General features: G+C 41.3%; 1 protein-coding gene across 8 annotated transcripts in view; it reads left to right on the top strand.

Annotated features, from left to right (window-relative positions):
- The first annotated feature begins 516 nt into the window (after nt 1-516).
- Nucleotides 517-19766, top strand: part of LOC109677862 (uncharacterized) — a 52318-nt gene continuing 33068 nt past the window's right edge. For 2 of the 8 annotated variants that reach the window (XR_012445345.1, XM_074065533.1), the window contains exons 1-3: nt 581-773; nt 2135-2262; nt 19528-19651. The gene's annotated coding sequence lies outside the window, so the exon portion shown is untranslated. Of the gene's footprint in view, nt 774-2134; nt 2263-5281; nt 5477-11976; nt 11999-13410; nt 13465-19527; nt 19652-19766 lie in introns of those variants that run through there. The other 6 variants (XM_074065538.1, XM_074065537.1, XM_074065534.1 and 3 more) reach the window with 6 other exon arrangements.

Raw genomic sequence — 19766 nt, 5'->3', positions numbered from 1 at the left:
AACTCAGGGTCTCACACTTGCTAGCACTTGAGCCAGGCTGCCAGCCCTTTTTGCTCTGGTTATTTTATAGATAGAGTCTCTGTTTCTGCCTACGACTTGGACTGTGATCCTCCTAATTTATGCTTCCTTGTTTAGCTGTGATGACAGGTATGTGCCACTATGCCCGGGCACTGGTCAAGATGGAGGTCTAGAATTATTTCCCTGGCTGGCCTCCAGCCATGATCCTTATCTTATTAGGTAGGTATTATCCTTATCTGGATTAGGTAGGATTACAGGCTTGGCCCACCGTGATGATGCAATATATTTAAACTAAAAGTTTAAACTATCCCACAATGTGCTCAATTGTGAAAGCAGGATTTTATAAAGAAGAGGGCTATCACATGTGTAGGAACCAATCCTAAACCATTTTACCTGGTCTATTTGCAATATGACCAGAGGGAAATGAAGTATCCCCTTGCACTTAAAGGAGCTACGCAAAGACTTGTGGGAAATGTAGTCTCTCCCAGGCCAGTCACCAGCATCCTCAGGAGCTTTTCTAGGATTCCTCTGCGCAGGCGCTGCCCCGCCACAACAGTTTCCTCCGGAATTTCCGGGACGCGGCTCTGGGGAAGCTGTGGTGGGCAATAAGTTCTTCCACGGAATTTCTGAAGGTCTGTGCAAGGGTGAGAGAGAAACCAACCTTCAGGACCCTGGGGTGCAGGACTGGTCACGCTGACGATGTGTTGTCAGAACCTCAGGTGGTGGTCCCGTGGGTCTGTGATACAGGTGGCGGGGTAAGCCTAGACTGCTTGGGAGGAAAAGTGCATTTACCATGTGTGTGACTGCTTGCCCTCTGTCTGCAGTGTGAGTGCAGCCAGGAAAGCGCACGTTGGAGCAAAGCCTTTCCTCACTTGGTCATATCACATCTAGTGGCGTCCTCTTGGCCAGGGCACATCGAGTGGCATAGTGCAGATCATTGTCTTATGGGTCTGTGGAGGAACCACCTTGGAACCTTCATGGGGAAGGTGTCCCCGAGTGCAATGTACATTTGTTATGCACCAGCATCAGCAAAAGTTTTGAGTTTCAGCATGCATGTCTCCATGAAAAGAGGAGGAATTACAGCGGAATGCACTTCTGGAGTCCTGTGGGGAAGTAATTATTTCCTCCTATACCCCAAGCGATTTTATTTTTTCTTTCTTTTTGGCAGTACTGGAGTTTGGCGGCAGGGCCTCGCAAGCACTGCACCCTTGAGCTGATCCCCAGCCCTTTTTGCTTATAGTTAATTTTTCAGAGTTTGTCTTTTTACCATAACCGTTTGTTTGTTTAACCATAATGGGATTTGAACTCAGGGCCTTGAAACAAGCAGCTTTAGCTCTTAAGCCATGCCCCAGCACTCAATTAGGGCTTGCATTTGCCTGGGGAAAGCAGACCATGGTCTTTACTCTTAACTCCTGCTCTGGTGTGAACTTGCTTTAACTCTTAACTACTTGTCCTGCATCTTCAATACCAACTGAGCCAGAACAAGAATCCTGGGAACAGCAGTGCAGTCCAGTATCATTAGGTTATCAGTTTCAGAACTAGGGCATGTAATGGAAACAGGAACTTGGCTGGCTAGGGAAAATAAAGAGTAACTTTTATCAAATTCAACAGAGTCCATGAAGTGAGGCTAGAGGAAATGAGTTAGTGAGACTAACATTTGTAGCAACAGTAGTTACTGGTTAAATCCTTTGACATAAAAGACCCAACCTAAGCTCATTTTATAAGACCATGATCTTCCTTCTACCTCAGCTTCCTGTATAGCTGGGATTGAAGACATGTACCACCACATCCAGCTGCCAGGTGCATTTTTTATGAACAGTACGTTTTTTCCATTGTTTATTTCTTTATTGTTGTGCTGGGGGCTCCAGATACATTTTTAGTGAAGACATAATATTTTTTTAATGTTTTTTCTCTTTTTTAAAAATGGGACTGGGGTTTGAACCCAGGCCTCCTTGCTTGCAGTAAGTCACTTTCAAGAGGGGGGGTGGTCCAGTTCTAACATGGCTTTTTTTTGTTCACCCTAACAGGTACATCTTCATTGGTGTCTTTGTTGCCTTTTCTTGTGTAAGGGATTATTCTCATATATAGAGGATTTTTATTTTGTCATTATTTTCAGCTAATGTGTAGGGGTTTGAGCTGAAGAATCTGGACCAAACATTGCCTGTTGACTCATCAGTCTGCTATTCTCTCAATTATACCTCCAGAATGTGCTTCTAAGTGAAATAAAAAATGAACCAATTTCTGGTGAGTAGTTTGTTTATTCTTCACTTTACATAGTATTTTATGAGCTCTGTGAATTCTGTAAAACAAATGGAATTATAGAAATGAGTGAAACAGCTTCAGGGTCATGCAGATAAATAAGATAGAGTTGGCATGTAGACATAGGCAGGTTCTTTACATTTTTTTTCTTTGTCAGTACTTGGCTTTGAAATCAGGGCTGTATACTTGTGCTAGGCAGTCACTCTACCACTTGAGAACTTCACCAGCCATAGGCATATTTTAAGATGCTAAAAACATCTGTGTTGAGTACACATTTGTCTCTGGACTTTGTTTGGTGGGGAGTACAGTATTTAGGTTTGAACACCTTGTGCTTATTAGACATGTGCTCTACACTTGAGCTGTGCCTCCACCCTTTTTCATTTAGTTATTTTTCAGGAAGGGTCTTGTGTTTTTGCCTCGGGCAACATAATCCTACTGCCTCTACCTTCTTTGCTGATGGAATTATAAGTGTGATCCATCACACCCAGCTTGTTTTTTGAGATAAAGTCTTGCTAACATTTTTACTCCTGCTTGCCTTGACCCACAATCTTCCTATCTCTTACTCCAGAGTATCTAGGATTATGACTGTGTGCCATCATTCTGGAACTAATCTCTGTTTTTTCTGATGCCATGACAAGGGGAAGACATGTTTGATACATGATTTGAATACTACCTGAGTGGAGGGCATGCTAACATCTCATGGGACATAAAAACTTCACTGAAAGCTTAAATATTACCTTTTTCATAGATGGTGTAGTGAATTTTTCATGACCAACCTGGAAATAGCACTTCCAATGTTCTTTAATGGAAATGGTTATCTGGTGCTAATACAATACTCTTAATAAATTTTTCTGGAGTTGCTAAAATAATGTGGTCCCACACAGCTTTTGGAAGGCCAAATTTGATTCATGGATAAAACCTGGTATATCTGAAGGAACGAGTTGTCCACAGGTTGTTCAGTGATGCTATATCTGTCAGCCCATGCACAGACTATTCAAGTTTAAATTTCCTGGCAGATTTTTTTCTCTGCTCATTTGTCCTTTAAACTGCTCTACATTGTCTTAGTTCATGTCTTCAGAAGCCCACTAATAACCTAAATTGTTGTCCACATATACTGCCGATTGCCGTATTCGAAGCTCCTGCTTGTGATGTGCTCCTTGACTTTGTTCATTAGTCACAGCCCTTCTCATATCTTCTAGCCCTGAATTCTTCTGCTTTTTCTGCTCCTTAACAGAACTCAACCAAGTGCTCCATCCTAGGCCCCATTCTTCTCACTCTGTGGTTCTGGATGGATCTAGCTGTCTGTGGTTCATACTTACAGCACCACAGCCATCCAGCCAGTGATTCAACTCTCAAAAGTGGGGTTTTTCCTGGACTCTTCCCTCTCTGTCAGGTCTAAGCTCATCTGGTGTCAACTTGTGCAACTTTTGTTCATTCTTTTCTTTTGTCCTACTGTTTGCATAGTCAATGTAGGGAGAGTATCTGATCATGTTCACAAATAAACATGGTCACTGGAGGTGTCATTCCTGGCAAAACCTGAAGAGTATGTTTGCATAGAACAGAGTGTCTAAACAGAACATGTGATGACATCCTCAGGAGTCCCCTAGAAAAAAGCATTTAGGAACTAGAATTACATATTTAAGAAAAAGTCAATGAAAAAAATATGCAAAGAATAAAAACAAGAAGCATTAATTTCATAATTTCTAACTTGTTTATATAAGTTTCTCAGTGAGTGTGTTTGTACTTTTTATTAATATGTTGTATATAATTCAAAAGGATCTGTCATTTTTAAACTCTAATAAAGACTGCATTTAATTTCTCTGCTGTTTTAGCTAACTATTTAAGTATGCATAACAAAAAATTGATGTTTGCGCCAGCTATGGCTATGTTTATGGACTTTAACTGTATGTTATATGTGCTGAAGAATAAAAAGAGATAGCTTCATAAGCTTAACATTTCAAATTCACAACTGTATTTTGAGACAGAACATAATTGTGAAATGTGCTTCACCATTCACTTATTTGGAACCTAAAGTTAAATCTAAAGTTAAACACTCTACGTTTCAATCTGAGGTACTTTCTATGGTCTCTAGTGACATTTAAGGTGTTCTAACTAGAAAACTTAGTGGATGTCTCATTACATGTCACAATATTGAGGGCCAGGGAACTGGACAGGCAGTGTGGTTTGTGTTGTCTATGTTATGGTGTTTCATTTTGTTCTGGTCTGCTTCAGGCAGTGTGGCAGCTATATGATATCTGTTGTCCCAGCTAGAAGGGACAATGAAATTTTCTTCTGGCCAGAAATGACTCACATTTCACCAAAGTTCAACATATACTTGGCTACTTTCAGTTCCTCTACCATTCTTTTCCTGTTTGACAGTGGTGGGAAGCTTGATTAAATCAGGTTCTGTTTGTTATCAGGGGCTTGCTGGTCATGTCAGCCCATTGTGTAGATTCATAGTCAAAGAATTGATGTGAGAGAGGAGTGCATGGAAAAGCTTATTGAAAGTGGCACGTGAAGGTATCTCCAAGGGAAAAACTGAGGGATAGAGCCATGCAGTTCAAGAGCCCTAAGGTTTGGGGTCTCTTTGGCTTTTATGTCATTTAAGTCAGGCTTTGTTTGACAGCCAGATGATAACTGATTTCTGATTGTGCATGTTTCTTCCCATTATTCACTCTGTTACAATTATATGCATGAGATACCAGTAATATTCATGAAGCTTTAATTAGGGGAAAACACCTAAAAGGTTACTACAGTGAACAGGTAGGCTTCAGGAGACCACAAGAACAGAACTATTAAGCCTTAAAGGGGTATTTCAGTAGGTCAAGGGGAGGTGTGGATTTTATATCTCCTGCCAGTCGTTGTATTAACTTTGTAGGCCCTAAACCTCTACCTCTACTCCCTGCTGAGAGACAAGATTCCCAAAATATTTTTGGGATTGTTGAGAGAGAGAAGGTCTATTTTTTTTTTTTTTTAATGTGTGTATTTCTCCCATGTTTATCAGGAGCAGTCAACTCTACCTACAGGACACTCTTATCCTAAATCTGTCTGAATTTGGGACCAAGGTATACAGATAGTGGAAACATTCTCCAGTCATGTCCAGTTCATTGGGCTCCAGAGCCTGGGCTAGCATTTGAAAGTATACAGCTTGCCACCTGGGTGAGAAGAACCTGGAAAGGCAGTTAGTAAGATACTGCTGGTAAGTAAAATCAGCACATTACAAGCAAGGGTCCAGGGAAGACAGACAACTAAGTTCCTTCCCAAGAGAGCCATTCTTTTGCAGGTCTTTCGTTTAGGTCTCTGGTCTTTACCAGTATTTGTTTTATGTTGTTTTGTGTTTCTCCAGATTTGTTAACATGAAAAAGCAAAATTCTTTTCCTGACATGGCACAAGTCCCATCCTGGGAGGCAGTGATAATATCCAAGTCAGGTCTGTTCTACAGTACCATGGCTGCTAGACAATTGATCTGTATTTGGAGGTTCAGGAGAGTGGTGGCTATCTTATGTAAGCTTTCAGGTATTTCCTGGAATAGGTTTTTTTTTTTTTATAACCAAGTTGCAGTGGCAATCCCCCCAATACCCACTGAGATTCCCTATGTGACCCCCTTCCCCCCCCCCCAGTCCCAGCAGCAAAGGGACCAGTGGTATGGTCCATATTTACAGTCTCATCTGGACATTGGGTTGAGTTTTGAGACCCTTTCTGGGCACCAAATGAATAGCAGAGTACAGGTAAGCCAAGGTTCATCATTGTCCAATTGGTAGGTAGGTATAGATATGCCTAACTCCCACATAGGAAGTACATCCCTGTGGAGGAAGTCACTGAGTTAGAATGGAAACAAGTCCAAATGTTCCAAGCCTCTGGTGTTGCCACAGCCCCTCCTGGTGTACAGTACTCTATTGTATTGTGGCCAGTCAGGGCCATGGTAGTTAGGGGGTCTAGGCATGGTGAATAGCACAATGAGTCTTACTTTCTCAAAAGATTAAATGTCTTTTGAGGTCAGTAGGTCTTCGGGCCTTAGATCCCAACTTACCAGTACCCAGAATCAACTTATTACATCCCAGGAATCTTTTGAGTTCAAAACAAGTGACTCCCTGGGCATTCCTTTTTTTAGGTATTGGAAACAAAATTGAGATTCCATAATGTCTAGACTCTAGAGAGTCTTCATAGGGAAAATAATGTTTGGAGATTTAGTGTTCTTGTTCCCTGTCCAGTACCTGTAGTATTCTCTCCCTTCCTTCCTGTATTCATCCCTGAATGAAGGTCCTTAAACTTTTCTGTAACTGTAAGGGACAGAGAGCATTTAAATGGCCCTCAGTGTCTCAAAATCCTTTGCCCACTTGCCTGTACACAAATGGGTGCTTGACCCTGGAGATCCATGTTTTTAAAGATTGGATAGGCTATTCATATCCCACTTGGGGAAGAGTCTACACATATCCAAGTGTGTCTTATCTGTGAAATTGACTTTTTATTTTTAAGTAGGTCAAGGGTTTAGACAACTACTTTTCTGTGAGGATGTGAGACAGGGATGATGGCTGTGGTTGGGGGGCCAACATGTGAGGACCCAGGAGAGTGCTAGAGGAGGCATTGGAGCATTATACAGTGTAATACCATCATTGGGGCTAAACACAATTCCTACCATAACAGCCTAAAATAACAAGCAAGAGCCACACACTGAAAAGTGGCCAGAAAAGAGGGTGTTTAAAACAGAGGAGTTTAGCATAACCTATCTGTTTGCTGAAGCTCTGGTCTTTTTCTTTTGAAGAGGAATTTCAAATCATCCAGAGACTCATGGGAATAGTCAGGCTTAGGTTCCTCTGCATCAGGGAAGCTTTCCTCTGGCTTGCAGTTCACCTAGAGAGGTGAATGTAGTCATCTATTCCCCAGACCTTTACAGCTGTAAGAATGGACAAGATCACTGGATATGGCCATTTCCACTCAGGAAGCAAATGATCCTGGGGTGCTCTCACATCCCACATAAGCTTGTCTTAGAAACCTAACTGGAGGCAATGGGAGATGCAGAAAGGACATTAGACAAAAGACCAAACATGCACAAAGCTGGGGGCAGGTAGGCTGGGCACTTGGATGGAGACACACAATGGCCCCCTCTACCTCCAGCAGCTCTATTATATACAGTAGCAAAATGAGGTGGAGCGCAGTTCTCAGGGAGGGGCATGACATTGTAACAAGAGAAACCTGTGATCCTTCTCTCTGAAAGTAAACAACTTAGGAAAAGCAGCTGTTCTGCATTTTCTTCTGTGGCTGGGACTGTGCCACACTCAGCCTGTAGATGTGGCACAACTGTGCTTATGCCAAGTTCTCATAGGCTTTTCATAATCTGCTCCCCACAGGGTGCTCACTTCCACCAGGTGTAAATGAGCATCTGATCCCCAGCCCTTACCTGAAGTGCTCCCCCTGGTTGAGGACTAGACAGTCTTTTCCCCTAGTTCCTTTATGGCCTCCTGGAATTGTCCTAACTGGGTTACATACCTTGTCAATTCCTTGACCTCTAAATCCACTAACAGGTCATTGGAAACAAAATGGCCTTTTATACAGATTTCATAAGGGCTTATAGAATCTTAGGTTGTGGTGTATTTTTTAGTGTCATAAGGGCTAGTGGTAGAAGAGTGAGCTATTTCTCTGAGGTTTCCTAACAGAGTCTGGCCTGTGTCTGTTTTAGACACTGATTTGCCCTTTCCACCTTTGCTGTGAGGCCTGAGGCCTCCAGGAAGTAAGTGATGCCTAGGGCTCTGGTTATTGCCTGAGTGATCTGGGAGGTGAATGCAGGTCCATTATCACTTTGGAGAGACATTGGAAGTCCAATTATAGGAATGATCTCCTTGTGGAGTACTTTAGTTACTTTTAGAGACCTTTCCTTTTAGGATGGAAAGGCATCAACCCACTTGGTGCAGGTGTCTACTAGGACCAATAAAAGTTTATAGCCCCTGCAAGGAGGCACAGGAGTAAAGTCTATCTGCCAGTCTTCCCCAGGGTAAGTTCCTCTCCTTAGGATGGGTTTCACCATCAGAGGGAGTATTGACCTAGGTTATTGTAAGAACACAAGGAGCAGGCCTGACAAAACTTCTGCACAGTGTTGTTCATTCCCGTTTCACCAAAGAGTTCCTAGGGTAGTTGGATGTCCTACCTGGTATTTGGCTTCCCCCAAATTAGTGCTCCACCAGAAACTAGTGAAGCTGCTTGAGTTCTTGCTGCCTTACCTCTGAAGTCCCCAGATGCCACCTTTGCATGTTCCATTGGCCAACCAAGCCACTGAGACTGGTCAAAATTCAAGGCTTACATTGCCACCACAAAGGGAAGAATTGGAGAGAACTTGTCCCTACATCTTCCAGAAAGCCATTGGTAAAAATATGGACATTTTTCACAAATACATTGTCATTTCCCTTGTGAATATTTCTTTGGCTCACAGGTTATTTCAAAGTATTTGATTTGCATATATTGAGACTTCTCTGGATATCTTTTTTTTTTTTTTTGTGGCACTGGGGTTTGAACTCAGGGCCTCATGTTTACTAGGAAAGCACTCCTTGAGCCACTCTCCTAGACCTCATTTCCTTTAATAGAAATGTTTAATAGAAACACTGAGTGTTTCTAACATGAATTTGTGTAAATTGTGTCTTTTTCATTGTTCCATTTTACCTAGCCTATTGAATGTGTGAACGTAGAATTGTTCATAGTATTCCTGTACTATTCTTTTAATGTGCATAGAATCTGTAGTGACATCCATTTTTAACTTGTGTTATTAGCACTTTGTACCCTTTGTCCTTTATTTTCTCAAAACCTGACAATATGCTTTAGGATTTTACTGATTTTTTTTTTTTTTTTTTTGGTGGTACTTGTATTTGAACTCAGAGCCACAGAATTTGTGTTTGCTTGAATCATGCACCCATGGCATTTTTGCTTTAGGTATTTTTCAATTAGGATCTCATGGTTTCTACAATCCTCCTACCTACAGCCTTCCAAGTACCTGGAATCATGTCAACATACCCAGCTTATCCTCAAAATGTGGTTCTTTCCATCTCTGTCTCTTGAGTAGCTGGGATTATAATCAAGAAGCACAATAACTGGCAATTTTATTGATGTTTTTCCTTTTTTAGCAAATATAATTTTTTTCTCACTTTTATTGTTGTGCTGGTTGGGGGTACTTGTGGCATTTACAAAGTTCTTACAATACATCAAAAATATCATATTTCAATTCACTCTATCCAACATTCACATTTATCCCCCTTTCTCACCTTCCTGGAAAAATTTCAACAGGTATCATTTTTCCATTTACATATGTGTACACAGTATTTGCACTATATTCACCCTCCCACACCCTTTCCCCACCTTCTCCCCTCTCCCACTGGTAACTACCACCCCCAAGGCAGGACTGGTTCTTAGCTCCTGTTCTGATTTTGTAAAAGAAAAAAATGACATTTTTGTTTAAGATAGCTACATGGAGTATTCTTGTGACATTTCCATGTATATCTATATTATAAACTGAAAAGGTTCATCTCTTCTATTTTTTCCTCTTTATTGATGTTTTTAAGGAACTTTTTTTCCATTATTGATTTTTCTTTGTGGAGTTTTTTTTTCAGTACAACAGACTTGACTTGTCCTCTTTATTGTTTTTCTCCTTTTGCTGGATTTAATTTGTATTTTCCCTTGTTGTTTCCTAAGGTTGCAACTTATTATTATTGATTATTGATTCTAGATCTTTGTTTTCATCTCTTATACACATTCCATGTCATCAGTTTTCCCTGAAGAAGTATTTTTGCTGCGTCCTACAAATTTTCATAAAATGCTTTCATTTTCATTTACTTCAAAATTGAAAAATTCTCTTGAGAGTTCTTTTTTCACTCATGTTTTCTCTGTAAGTCTGTGTGTAATCTTGACATATTTGGAGTTCTTCAGTTATCTTTTTCTTATTTGTTCCACTCTGGTCTGAAAGCAGATATTGAATATTTCTAGTCTTTATATCAGTAAAGGTATGTTTTATGGCTGAGAAGGTGGTTTGTGTTGGTGGTTGTCCACGTGTACTTGGGAAGAATGTGTAATCTGTTGCTGGAGGCAGTGATCTGTTGATGCCAATTACATTCAGTGGAACCCAAGTGTTGCTGAGTTGAGCTGTGTCTTCATTGACTATATGCCTGGTGGGTTTGTCCACTTTGGAGATTGGATTGTTGAATTCTCCAGTTACGCTGTGGGCTCATTTTTTTCCTGCTCTTCTAATAATGTTGCTTTCACATAGTTTCAGAATCTGTTGTCAGATGCATACATGTTCAGAATTGTTACATGTTGCAGAAGTGATCAGTATGTTATTTCCTAATGCCCCTTTTTGTAATGACTGCAGAAACATGCACTACAGCTCAGCTTGGTCCTTGGCCTTCTTTTGATTAGTGTCAATATTTTCTCCATTTACATTTTAATTAACATTTTATTAGTTTATATTAATTGCACTGAAGTATTTCATTATGATATTTCCATACATATCTGTGGGTATAATGTACTTTTTTTACATTCATCCCATCTCCTTCCATTTACTTTAAATTCATATGAGTTTGTATTTATTTATTTTTTGTGGCACTGGAGTTTAAACTCAGGGCCTCATGCTTGCCAAGCAGGTGCTCTACCACTGGAGCCACTCTGCCAATCCTGTTTTGTGTTGAGTATTTTCAAGATACAGTCTCTGGAATTATTTGCCTAGGCTGGCCTTGAACCTTGATCCTCCTGATCTCTGACTCCTGAGATTCGAGGATTACATGTATGAACCAGGCATATGTGTTTGTAATTAATGAACTTCTTGTAGACAATACATAATTGAAGTTTGTTTTGTCCACTTGTCCTTGCATGCTGTCTATAGTTTAACCATTACTTCCTTAGTTCCTTAATCAGTTTTATAAAAAAATGTTTGCTCTGTGATAATGCCATGTCTGTTTCTAATGCATCCTTTGCCACTTCACATTGTGGTTTTTGCTTTTTAATATGCCTTGAAATATTCTATTCATAGTCTAACATGTCATGGCAAATAAAATGAACTGTTGCAAATAATACATTTAAGGTACAGGGGAGGGTAAGCTGTGTTATTCATTTAAGGGTACTGTAAGAAAATGATGACTGGCAGCAGTGTGCTGTCTCTTCCACTCCCTTTTAGATTCAGAAAGAGTTGTAATTTTAGTTTCTTCAGCTCTGTGTTTGATTTTTAGAATGGAGTGAATGTTTCTTGTGTTAATCAGTTTTCTATCATTATGACAAAGTACCTGAGATTATCAACTTAAAAGGAGAGATTTATATTGTCTGTTGGCTTTGGAGTTTTCAGTGGCTTATCACTTGACCCCATTGCCTTTGGGCCTGTGCAAGTCCCATAGGGCATCATGGCAGGGACTTATGGCAGAGGAAGCTGCTTACCCCATAGCCAGGAAGCAAAATACAGACTAGAATTGGCCAGGCCTCCATATCTGCTCCAGGGCACACCTTCCCTGACCTCTTAGATTCTACCACCTGGTCTTCACACCATGGGCTGGGTCTGGCCTTTGACACCTCTCCTTTAGGGTATTTCATATCCTAATTAAAGCAGAACTGATACCAAGATGCCAATTATATTTTCATTTTTATATTTTTGAGGCACTATTCCTCTTTAACTCATGCTGGTCTTTTCCACCCTATGTTTCTCAGAATGACGAATTCAGATCCTCCATTATCCACTTCCTGAGTGCTTGGATTACAGGTATATACCACCATGCCTGGGCCAGTGTTGTATTTTAAAAAGAACCTTCTGAATGTCTATGTGAACCATTGAAAAAATGTGAATCAATAGAATATGAATATGCTTAGTTATGTTAGTGGAACTACTTTTCCTTTTTTGTTTCTGAGGCAGAGTCTCACTATGTAGCCCAGGCTGGCTTTGGCCTCATGCTCCTCCTGCCTCAGATCCCTGAGTCTTGGGATTAAAAGCATTCACCACAATGAAAGCCTCAAAAATTTTTTCACACTGAGTTTTTTTGTTTTATGGGTAAACTCAGAATTCTCTGCTAGTCTTTGTAATCTATTTCTTGTCATTTTTCAGGAAATATTATCTTCCTTATATTTTTTTCTTGTTTCTTTCCTTCTTTGAGGATAATCTAGTTCAGTCACTCTGATAACTTTAGGCAACATTAAAATTCTGTTGCTTTGCAAATAATTTTATCTTCAGCTTATAGCTCTCCCCTGAACTCTGGAATCAGCTATGTAATTGGTAGTTGGCCATCCCATTTATGGTCTCAGATATTCCAAATGATGTGCGAGTTTCAAGTCTGTGTCACTTCTGGAATTAGATTCTTTTTGCATTGCTGCTGTTTGAACTCAGGGCCTTGTGCTTGCTAAGCAGATGCTCTACCATTTGAAAAACTCTGCCAGCCCTTTTTGTGATGTTTGTATTTTCTTTCTTTTTTTGGTTGTTTTTTTTTTTTTGTTGTTGGTCTTTTCTTTTCTGGGTTTGTGTCTGTTTGTATTGGGTATTTTCAAGATAGGGTCTCATGAACTGTTTGCCTGGGCTGGGTTTGAACCAGGATCATCCTGATTTCTGCTTCCAAAGCAACTAGGATTACAGATGAGACCCAGCAGCACTCAGACTCCTGTTGTATTCATCTACCACTTTCCAAATGTCATGCCATGGTACTTGTAGCTAAGTTGAGGCAATCATGCAGATCATCTGGAAGTAAAATATCTTTTTATTTTTGTTCAGCAAAATGTTAACCCAGTTCTGTTCCTGTCCTTTTCTTTTTTCTCCTTTTAAAAGTTACTTCTCTGTTCTGCACTCTTTCTTCTCTGTGACCTTATGACTCACTCTTGTTTCTTACACTTTCACTATCCTTTAAGCCTTTCTAGTTCTCCCAGGGATGACTGTTGAAATGTAGATGTACTCAGTTTGCTCACCTGTTCTGACTTGACCTCACATTTTATACCTGTTGCTTGGAAAATGACAGAGATGCCTGGAGTGAACACCACCAATCTTCTGGAGATAGGAAGGAAATATTGTGGATACCTGTGTGCATCCTTTTAGTTTATAAGTCACTACAAAACAACAAAATTTCTTGTTAGAGGTTGTTTATATATGTAGAATGCATAATCAGTGCCTTCAATATTGTGTTTATCTCTTAGCATGATCCAGTTCATTCACCTCAACACAGTACTGTGTGTAGTTCCATTAATGTGGTGAGTATGGTTTGTGTGGTTGTGATTGGACTTCTGCCATTGCTGCATAACCATGAGAATATGTTTTTAGCAAATGAAAGGGCTAAACATCCTAGGCTTCTCAGTGAAATGCAGACTCATCATGTAAAATAGAAGTATATGTTTTCCTTCCTTGTTTCATTTACATTGAAGGTGTAAATCAATTCCTTGTATAGATTGTGGGTTTTTATTCATGTTTAGTGGCTTTTTCATGCCAGATCATAAGCTCCTTGAAGGAGCAAAATTTTATTCATAATTCACTTTTTAAATAGAGTTTACTTGCTATGTAGCCCAACATGACCTTGAATTCACACTACTCCTATTCCATTCACTTCAGTGCTTACATTATAGTCATGTATCACCATATTTTTTTTTTTCAAGATAGCATATTGTGCACTATTTGCTGGGCTGGGTTCAAGCTATGATCCTCCTGATCTCTGCCTACTGGGTAGCTAGGATAACAGGAGTGAGACACTGGCACCTGACTGATAAGAATGTTTTTAGATGTGTATGGTAAACTTTATTATAGCATTTTTAGTACTTAATAAATTATTACAATGACATTACATTTCTGTGCCTTATATAACACAAAACAAGCTGCATTTTTCTCATGTTCCACACAAGCTTGTCCTAGAAATCTAACTGAGGGCAGGAGATGCAGAAAGGAAAACAAACAGAAGATCAAACATGCCCAAAGCTGGGGCCAGGTAGGTTGGGTGCTTGGATGGAGACAGACAACAGTTGGCTCCACCTCCAGTGAGTTTATTATATACAGTGGAGAAATGAGGTGGAATGGCAGTTCTTGAGGGAGGAGGCATGACATTGTAATTCTTGGGAACAGGAGGAACCTGTGACTACTTCTCTCTGAATGTAAACATCTTAGGGAAAAACAACTTTACTGCATCTTGTCCACTTCTGCAGCTGGGACTGTGCCAACTCAAGCCTGCAGTTTATTGGGCATGACAGTGCTTGCTCCATTCTGCCACTGGGGCTGTGCCAAACTCAAGCCTGCAGTTTATTTGAGACAGCTGTGCTTATGTACTCAGTCTCCACATCTCCCCCTTTTTAAATTTCTTTAATGCTCCCAATGAAGCCTGTCCCCTAATCCAATGAGTTGCTTCACACCATGCAGCATCTGACTGAAAAAAACAAGAAAACAGTGAACAATGCCAGAAGGAGTTCTTTAGCAAGTTAAATGGATTGAAATCCTTGAATTTGTCCAAAATAGTTTTTACAATAATAGCTGGAGAAACAACATTATCATAAGCCTTTTGCATGGCCAGTATTTGTTGCCTTAATAGCCATAAGTCCACAGTATCATTTGCTTCATTCTCATGTGCCCATAAGATGATCTTTACCTGTAAATTTATAGTCACTGTATGGAGGCACCAAATGTCCTGAGGAATGACCTCCCTTATGCACCATATCATCAGTAAAGATAGATACAGGGTGGCTCTGCCAAATGATAGTATGCACGACTGGCAGGATGGGCATGAAAATCCAGGATGCATCACTCTGGACAACACCCACCTGTATTGTAATTATGACCAATGCCACCAGCAATGTGGCTATGGGATTCCCAGCCATCCCAGGATACCAGTTACCATCATTGCCATGTCCATTAGTTTTTTAATTTGACTGCAGGTGGGTGACTCACTGTCCCTTGTCTGTCTCAACAGTGGCTGTTTCCTTGGCCGCCCTCTGTTCAGTGGATGAGTCAGCCTCAGCAGTTCCCTGTCCCAGGGGCAAGTCTTGCAGTCTCAGCCTCCTCATCTTTGGGACCAGGGGATCCATGAGGCTTGACATAGTGCGGTGGTACCCACAGTGGGTGTTCTGCACCTTCAAGAAAAATAAGCATGCCCTCAACTCCACATCGGGACAGGACTAGGACCATGCAATTTGCCAGGCAACACATTTTTCCAAAGACCCTGAGGCTTGACAGTCACCTCCTGTGGCTGCCAGTGCCATTCAGTGGGTGTTAATCCCTGTTCTGGGCAATTCAAAAAATTAAGGGTATATAAATCTTTATGCATTTGGCTAGCTGGGGGAAGTACCTCATCTCCCCCTTTTAATCTTTTTAATTGCATTTTGAGAGTGGCATTGGCATGTTCCACTGTGGCCTGCCCTTGAGGATTATAAGGATTACCATTGGTGTGATGTATCTGATAGGCCTCACAGAAACACTGAAAAACAGTTAAAGTATATGCAGGGCCATTGTCAGTTTGAGCTGTTGAGGTTTACCCATGGTGGTGAAGGCAGCCAAACAATGGGCAATGACATGCTTCGTGGCCTCACCAGCATGTGTGGATGCATAGATATAACCTGAGTAAGTGTCCACTGACACATGAACATAGCACTGCTGGCCAAAGGAGGGAATATGAAATTCATCTGCCACAAGATTCCAGGCCGAAGGCCCCAGGAATTAACCCCCAAAGGTGCTTGTGGTAAATATGTGACACACTGTTGACATGATGTCATGCTTTGTCAAGCCTGCTCCCTGGTAAGATGAAATTGCTTATGCAAAGCTGAAGGATTTTGATGGTACAAAGCATGACCAAGTTGGGCAGCTTCTATAGATGCTACAGTTTGTGTGTCAAGCGCAAAGCAAGCCCAGAGACTATGCTATCTGTCTGGGCATTACTGTCTGCAATTGGGCCAGGGACATTACAACATAAGCACAAATGGCTCACAAAACAAGGGTAAAGGTGAGTTTGCACCAGACTACATAACTGAAAAAAAATAGATAAAATAACACTTTACTACTAATATCTGCAAGATTAGTAGAAGTGTAGACTCACTGGGATGACAAGAAATGAATAACATAAGCTTCTGGATCCTTAAGGCATGTAGGTTCTATTGCTGCAGCAATAAATACCTGACACATAGTGGAACTGTTAGCCATGCCTGGAGGCAGCACTGTCCAATGCAATCGGTGCCCAAGACCTGATGATTTGGTGATAAAGTGAAAGCAAATTTTTCTCTGTCTTGTTGGTGGAGAGGAATGGCTAAAAAAGCATCTTTAAGATCAAGAATTCACAGACAACAATCTAATGGAATAGCTGTGGGTGAGGGAAGGCCAGCGCATTGGCTGTATTACTCTGTTGACAGCTCTTAAGTCAACACTTTAATCAAGAGTCAGTCACTTGACTGACTTTTCTCTCCTGACTTTTCTCTAGTCACAAAAAAATGGAGTATTCCAAGGGCTGTGGGTAGGTTCAATATGCCCTGCCTTTAATTGTTCCTCCATCAGAACTGTGGCTACAGCAAATTTCTTCCTTGTCAAGGGCCACTGTCCACCCAGACTAGATCTGTTCAGAGCCAAGGGATCTGGGGTTCATGTTTGAAAAAGGAGTGTTTAATTTGTTGGATCAGGTCCCCTACTGAAAATGCTGCATAGCCTGATATCCTAGCCCCCTCCTTCCCAGATTCTGTAAAGATCGTAAAGGATGTAACCTGCCTTGTTGATATTTTCCCAATCCCCTAAGGGGATTATAGCCTTGTTGAAATACTTGGTGAGAGACCACACCATTAGGACTGCAGAGTATAGCTCCCATACCCTCCAATACATCTCTTCCCACAGAGCTACTAAAGATAGTCTAAGACATAAGGAACAAAACCCCTGACTCTCCCTCTTCGTCCCTCCAACAGGTCTGAGCACTCTAGGGGATCATTAGTGGCTCCTACCCCCTGAAGATTGGTAGCAGAGGGTTGGCAAGGCCAACTTTTTGGCCAACATCTAGCAGCAACTACAGACATCAGCATCAGTATCCAAAAGTCCCCCAAACCATTTTTCATTTAAGAACAAAGTCATTTCTGGCCTATCTTTTGTTACTTGTACCCAGTAGGCATGATTAGAGGAATTGAATCCTCCATCTCTCCACGGGGTGTGAGTCAACACCTTGCCTTCACATTTGGGAGAATAGCCAGCTGAGCTATTTTTAATCTCCAGATTACAAAGGTACCTGGTGTCTGGGTCATTATCTTAGTTTCCCCAGTATAGTCTTTATTAATCACACCTGGATAAACCTGTAATGCCCTTATGGTTACACTACTTGTCCCTAATATTAAATCCACTGTCCCCTGGGGCAGAGGACCATAGACCCCCATAGGGATAATTTGCATTACCAAATCAGGTGTTAACATGTATTAGGAGGAGGGACTGAGGTCCAGTCCTGTGCTTCATGGGGTGGCGCAAACGAGGTTTTCAATGGTGGGTATTGGTGAGGAGCCTGCATAGCAATTGCCCCCATTGTGTGACAGGGCCTGAGCCAGCCCGTTGGTAGTCCTTGTCCTATAAGAGGTTGCCCATCTATATCTGTTTTGGAGTGACATTTGTTTGCCCAATGTTTTCTCCTCCAACACCTAGGACATATCCCAGGGTGGGGGAATTGAGCCCTGGGGCCCATTGGCACCAATCTGTGGCCCAGTGACAGACCCCAAGATACCTATCTGTGGTCAGGGCTTATTCCTACACTTCCTAGCAAAATGTCCCTCTGTTCCACAGAAAAAACATGCTTCTTTTTTTTTTTTCTTCCCCCAGGGTGAAACACTTTCTTTAAGGCAGCAGCTAAAGCTATACCCTGAATGTGACTTGGCCCAACATCTAAACAAATTCTAATCATTTCCTGCAGAATAGCTCTTTTTCTGTATGGCTGTTTTACTGGCCTTATTAGCATTCTCAAAAGCCAGCTGTTTTACCAGTATGTTTCCAGCTTCAGCATCCACCACTATCCTACCTATGTTTTGCAGCAGGCATGCCACAAACTCTTGATATGGCTCATGAGGACCTTGGAGAATGCTAGTTAATTCCAAAGTCTTTCCTCCTTTTTGTGGGTAGTTCTTACCATGCCCTTGTGCCTGCAATGGCAATCTGCTGGTAAACTTGAGGGGGGTACTGTAATTGATTATCTACACCTTCAAAAGGTCCTCTTCCCATGAGCATATCTTCATGATATGCAGTCCATGGGCCAAATTTCAGTTTGCCTGCTCCTGACATAACTCTATAAAACCTGTTTTCCACATCAAGTAATCATCTGGACAGAGCTATGCTTTACCCAGACTTGTCCAGTCATCTGGAGGCATAGCAGTATCTCCTACCACACTCTGTAATAGCCCCAGCATAAATTATGCTGTAGAGCCATACATTGTACAGGCTTGTTAACCTCATTTAAAATTTTAAATGGAATCTTTTCATGAAATCTCTGTTGCATGCCAAGGTTATTAAGCTCTGGTCTCAAGCACAGGGTAAAATTTAAAACCAGCTGTGTCCTCTCCTTGACTATGAGCTGCCTGCAAGGCAGCCTGAGCGGTACTCTTAGCAAGAGCAGGAAGACCCTTGGCCCATGGAAGGAACCCCAAATGTGTGGCTTCCAGTGCTTGATGAGCTGGAGCATCCTCCTGACCCTCTTCATCTAACACTAAATCAGAATCCAAATTATCTTTGGACTGAATTTTAATTTTATGTGAAAACAACCTCATATGGTGGGGCTGATGGCTTTACAGATCCAAGGCCCACAGCATTTTGTTCCTTCAAGGGATACTGCTTGATTGATTGTAAGGGGTGAGTTCCACATCCCAGCTCAATTAATGAAGAGGAAAACTTTTATGTGAAAGAGTAGGCCCTAAGCAATCTTTAATCATAGACCACATACCAAAAGTAAAAATGGGCATGCATTCCAGCCCCTAATTTGTATATTGTGCCCTCACCCTGTCTCCTACCTTGTTCCATGTTTCTAAATTTACAGTGCCCTTCTTAGTGTACCACGGGCAAGTATCCTGTACAAAATCTAAAAATGCATAAGCTGAAGTAACTTGATTCTGCTTCCTCTAATCTTTAGTATAACCTTTAAAGCCTGTATATGGAGCTCTTTGTCCTTAGACTCACCCTGTCCCATGTTTTTATATCCAGCTGTATTCATTTCACTCTCCCTCACACCTTACTTGTTTCTTATTATATCTTATGCATGCACTTCTTGGAGAGTGTCTCATTGTCTCAGGCTTCAAGTTTCCACATAGGTACCCATCATGGTGTCACCTCTCTCTCAGGTCCCTCTTCACGTGCCTCCTCTCGTGTCCCACATGAGCTTGTCCTGGAAACCTAACTGAGGGTGACAGGAGATGCAGAAAGGACATCAGACAGAAGACCAAACATGCACAAAGCTGGGACCAGGTAGGTTGGGTGCTCGGATGGAGACATACAAAGCCAGCTTCACCTCCAGTGAGTTTATTATATACAGTGGAAAAATGAGGAGGAGCAGCAGTTCTTAGGGGAGGGGGAGCATGAT

This window comes from Castor canadensis, chromosome 2 (genome assembly GCF_047511655.1).
Source record: "Castor canadensis chromosome 2, mCasCan1.hap1v2, whole genome shotgun sequence".
Taxonomy (NCBI): Eukaryota; Metazoa; Chordata; class Mammalia; order Rodentia; family Castoridae; genus Castor; species Castor canadensis.
Note: the sequence above shows the minus strand (reverse complement) of the source record. Positions and strands in the feature narration are given on the sequence as shown.